Below are 5714 nucleotides of genomic sequence, written 5' to 3' on the forward strand. Positions count from 1 at the left end.
TAGGTCCCAACCTTTGTTTTCTCTAAAATGATTAAAAAGTGATCTATACTGCATGCTTTTTACTTCCTGGTTTGATGTCTGTGTGAATTCTTCAGTCTCTTTGATAGCCTCACTATTGCTGGATACCGCAGACCCCCATAGATGGTGCCAGTTTCAAAGTCACGTCAGAAGAAGGGAAATTGATGTGCTAGGGCCAGCTGAGTATTTGTGGCTGCTTTTCTCAAGGTCAGCAATAAGCACCATCCCTTCACTGCTGACTATAAAATCTGGGCTATGAAGAAACACAAACCAGTTAAATTTTCATTTAAGCCCAAGCTTAGTTATTAACCTCTGCAAAAGTTGGTCATCTTTAAAAATAAATATGTCATCCAGTACATATGATCTCATCTCTCCCTTTCCCTCAGTTCATACCAGCATCTTTCGCCTCTTCCCTAGTACGTATTCATGCATTCCCTCAGTTGATATTAGCATAATTTATCCCTTCCCTCAGACCATTCTAGCACCTTTTACTGCAGACCTCTGTTCATACTAGGAACTTTCACCATTTCGGAAAGTACACACCAGTACTTTTCCCTACTTCCTTAAATTCATACCAACAACTTTCACATCATCATTCAGTTCATACTAACTCATCCCTCCCCTTCCTAGCTTTCACATCTTCCCTAAATCTATGTCAGCAACTTCCACTCCTTTCCTCAATCAAACGATAAGCAAAATGCTGATATGTTTCAGAGATTTGTAAATTTACTCCTCTGTATTAAAGTACATACAGATACAGTATTATTTTATTTTGTTTTAATGTAAATAGATTGATTTTTTAAGGGTAAGCTTTTAGTTAGAAAAAAAGTGGGATGTTGTGATATGATGTGCATATACCTTTAAGGAGGCATATTTTAAACTGCTGTCAATCATTAGCTACCTTGCGTGGATATGATGCATTACATGACATGAAGGCTGTCAGCAACAGTGGTAGAAGTCAGATGTATTATACTTAGCGCCCAGTGAACATTATATGTATATAGTCTTATCTTCAAATAAAGAAACCATATTATTGTTTCACCAACAAAAACAAAATATCTGGAAAAACTCAGTAGGTCTGACAGCATCTGCGGAGAAGGATATAGTTGACGTTTTGAGTCCGTATGACCCTTCATCAGAACTAAAAAATATAGAAATGAGATGAAATGTAAGCTGGTAGAGGGGGTGGGACAGGAGGAGCTCGAGAGGGGGCCAGTGATAGGTGGAGGCCAAGAAGAGATTGCCAAAGATGTCATAGACAAGAGGACAAAGGAGTGCTGACAGTGGTGATATTATTTAAAGGATGTGCTAATAGGGGCATAAGGGTAGCAAGCAGGACAAGCTAGTGGCAGATGGCCCTAGTGGGGGTGGGGTGGGGGGAAGGGATCGAAATAGAATAAAAGGTGGAGATGAAACAATGGATCGAAATAAATTTAAAACTGGGTGGGAAAAGAAAAATTTATTTGTAAAAAAATTATGTTATTGGAAAAGGGGGATCGGAAAGGGGGTGGGGATGGAGGAGAAAGTTCATGATCTAAAATTGTTGAACTCAATATTCAGTCCGGAAGGCTGTAAAGTGCCTAGTCAGAAGATGAGGTGCTGTTCCTCCAGTTTGCCTTGAGCTTCACTGGAACATTGCAGCAGGCCAAGGACAGACATGTGAGCATGAGAGCAGGGTGGTGTGTTGAAATGGCAAGCAACAGGGAGGTCTGGGTCATGCTTGCGGTCACCCAGTCTGCGTTTAGTCTCTCCAATGTAAAGGAGACAACATTGGGAGCAGCGAATGCAGCAGACTAAATTGAGGGACGTGCAAGTGAAGCATGGAGGCTGGTGGGGTTATAGGTGAGGACAAGGGGGCCCCTATCATGGTTCTGAGAGGGATAGGAAGCTGTGAGGGCAGATGTGCGGGAGATGGGCCGGACACGGTTGAGGGCCCTGTCAACCAACGTGAGTGGAAAAACTTGGTTAAGGAAGAAGGAAAACATGTCAGAGGAACTGTTTTGGAAAGTGGCATCATCAGAACAGCTGCGATGGAGGCAAAAGAACTCAGAGAATGGGATGGAGTCCTTACAGGAAGCAGAGTGTGAAGAACTGTAGTTGAGGTAGCTGTGGGAGTCGGAAGGCTTGTGATGAATATTGGTGGACAGTCTATCACCAGAAATTGAGACTGAGAGCTCAAGGAAGGGAAGGGAAGTATTAGTGATGGACCATGTGAAAATGATGGAGGGCTGGAAATTGGAAGCAAAATTAATACATTTTTCCAGATCCAGACGAGAGCATGAAGCGGCACCGAAGCAGTCATCGATGTTCCGGAGAAAGAGTTGTGGGATGGGGCCTGAGTAGGACTGGAACAAGGAATGTTCCACATACCCCATAAAGAGACAGGTATAACTGGGGCCCATGCGGGTACCCATAGCCACACCTTTCATTTGGAGGAAATGGGACGAGTTTAAGGAGAAATTGTTCAGTGAGGGAACAAGTTCAGCCAGACGGAGGAGAGCCGTGGTGGATGGGGATTGTTCGGGCCTCTGTTCAAGGAAGAAGCAGAGAGCCCTCAGACCATCCCGGTGGGGGATGGAGATGTAGAGGGATTGGATATCCAAGGTGAAGAGGAGGCGGTTGGGGGCAGGGAACTGGAAATTGTTGATAGCATGTAGGGCGTGAGAGGAAACGTGGATGTAGGTGGGAAGAGACTGGACAAGGGGAGAGAGAATGGAGTTAAATAGCAAGAAATGAGTTCTGTGGGGCAAGAACAGGCTGACATGATCGGTCCGCTGGGACAGTCCTGTTTGTGGATTTTGGGTAGGAGGTAGAAGCGGGCCGTCCGAGGTTGGGAGACTATGAGTTTGGAAGCTGCGGTATTTTTTAGTTCTGATGAAGGGTCATACAGCCTCGAAACATCAACTGTATCCCTCTCCACAGATGCTGTCAGACCTGCTGAGTTTCTCCAAATATTTTTGTTTTTGTTCTAGATTTCCAGCATCCAGAGTATTTTGCTCTTATATTGTTTCACCAATCTTCGTGTATGATTCATATGTTTACATCGAAGCAAAGCAGAATGTAACAATTAGAAGAGGTTACATGAAGATGCATTCGCTGATGTTGTTCACACATTATTCGACTCTTGTGGCACTACTGCCAGGTCCTCAGGGCCAAACTCAGGGAATTGATCTTCCTGATAATCTGTTCTGAGGGTGGTCCTTAAGGGAATTCTGGACCATGGTGTCTCTTCTCTTGTCCAGCTGCTCCGCTAATATCTCCAGTACTACATCCCTCCATCTACCTTGATGTTCACTTTGCAAGAATTTGCATTGCAGCAATGTTTTTGTGCACATTACCTTTATGATGTAGCCTTACTTTAAGAAGAGTAGACTGACTGTACCACATGGTCTACAAGTAATGCTACTGGGGCCTCCTGTTGTGTGCAGAGTTCACCAGCAGTGTTCAGGAACACACAGCAGCACTGGAAGGTATTGACAAAGCGGTAAGATGTCTGCAGCACCAGGCTGGTGGTAATCCATCCGATATCCGTGCCATCCTAAGGAGTGGTGGTTGTTCCCATTTTATTTAAGCATCATGGTGTACATGAATGTTCTCGCCAATGCTCAACAATGCAGAGAAACGTGGAAAATGACAGGTTCTCACCCGATCATGCTCCAAAGTGATTGTGAGATTCCTGATTGTAATGAAGAATCATGGCTACATTGGAGAGTTTGAGATTATTGATGACCACAGGGGTGAGAAAATAGTTGTCAATCTCACAGGCAGACTGAACAAGTGCAGTGTCATTAGCCCCAGATTCGATGTTCAAGTAAAGGAGCTAGAAAGGTGGCAAAATGGTTTCCTGCCTTCCTGTCAGTTTGGGTACCTCGTTCTAACCACCTCAGCTGGCATCATGGACCATGAAGAGGCCAAGCGAAAACATACAGGAGGAAAAATCCTAGGATTCTTTTTCTAAAATTTAATACCAGTCTATAATAAAACATTGAAACCAAAAAAAAAATAACACCACGATCATGCAGATGATGTGGGCATTCAAAGTTTGTATGATAGCCAACTCGATTTGAATGGCTCTGATGAAAAGTCATACAGACTTGGAACGTTAACTCTGTTTCTCTCTCCACAGATGCTGCCATACCCTGCTGAGTTTTTCCAGCATTTTTTGTTTTATTTCAGATTCAGATTTGGGCATCAAACCTCAGGAAAGATATAAAAATTAGAAAATGCTGGAAAATTGCTTTTATCTCAGGAAAGGCATGCTTACTTTAGAGTGGCTACAGCACAGATTTATTAGAGTAATAGGATGAGCATGAAGTGTTACATTTTCAGGACATGCAGCGTAAATGTTCATATTCCATTGAGCTTATGAATGATCTAAATAAGTAAAGGCAATTAAATGGAGCTGAGGTGCTGATCAGTCATGATCTAATTGCATAGAGGACCAGGCATGAGGAGCTGAATGGCTTATTCCACCTACACAAGTTGGGAATTGAACCCACAGACTTCTGACTCCAAGTGATGCTAATTAAAAACTGTACGTTACTGAGAAACATTACTCTGTTAACATGCACAGTCCTTACTAGCAGCTGTGTATTTCAACAGAGCGAAGAGCCTTCCAACAATTCTCAACTGTGTGGGCACATTTTTAAAAATTGAAACTGTACAAGATTGAACATAGCGAAAGATACAGGAAGTGTTTCAAAACTTGTGCCAAGCCATAGTAACTGTTAATCAGGTTGAATTTCATAGAAATACCAATCATGAGCTCCATCTTACCTCTGGTTTCCTTTTTCCTCTTGACTAGATTCCCTGTGCCCCTGAGCAACAACTTGGCAGTGTTTTATATCTGTTTTATCTGCATATCACTTAGCAAAACATTGAAATCAATGGTCACTTTGCAGTTTGCAAAACAACTTTATAAAATCTGCGCATATTATTTGTCCTTCTCCGTAGTTATGCAATTTAGGTTTGCAAGCTCTGCTCTGGCTCACAATAAGCTCAGTCATGTGATCACACAGGAAGGTTAACCACTATTTCTATTCTTGGGACATTGCAACTAGTAATTGAAAAAATGTTTTTTTTCTACATATTTCATGACAGAAGTACAGTGAGGCACAGGACCAGCCAGCTGCCCACAGTACATCTAACATTACCAACAATTCCAACAAGTAAGATCCCAACAACATTAATGGAAGATGACTGAGGACAGGGGCTGCCAACCTGCTGCCCCAAAGCTGCATGCAGCTCTTTAACATCTAATTTGCAGCTCCTGTGTGGTAACATTTAATAATCGATGTTTCTGTTCCTACCAGGCTCTTCTACAATTGAGTTTTGAAAAATAAAAGTGAGCATGAATATGAGGACTCATTCTTCTTACCCCATGTATGCAATTCAATCAACCCTAGCAATTAAAGGAAAACTTTCCACTGGTCCATGTCATCGTTGCATTAATTAATTCAAGTTCTGGCTTAACTGTAATCTAGATAGACTTTCTATTTTAACATGCTTAAATCAAACTGTGAAGTTAGTGAAGTTCAAAACCTTTGCAGAAAACTATCTACTTAGTTGTGAAAGAAAATGTGTTGTTATGATTCCCCACAAAATAAAGTTGATAAAGACAGAGGTAAAATTAAGATTTGGGTGGCAATAACATTCAAATTTGAAAGCAAAAGTAATGGTTTCTCCTATTCCTGGGA

General features: G+C 42.1%; 1 pseudogene; it reads left to right on the forward strand.

Annotated features, from left to right (window-relative positions):
* Nucleotides 1-3594: 3594 nt before the first annotated feature.
* LOC121275071 lies at nt 3595-4015 on the forward strand (annotated as a pseudogene).
* The last annotated feature ends 1699 nt before the right edge of the window (nt 4016-5714 follow it).

Source organism: Carcharodon carcharias, chromosome 2, assembly GCF_017639515.1.
Source record: "Carcharodon carcharias isolate sCarCar2 chromosome 2, sCarCar2.pri, whole genome shotgun sequence".
Classification (NCBI taxonomy): Eukaryota; Metazoa; Chordata; class Chondrichthyes; order Lamniformes; family Lamnidae; genus Carcharodon; species Carcharodon carcharias.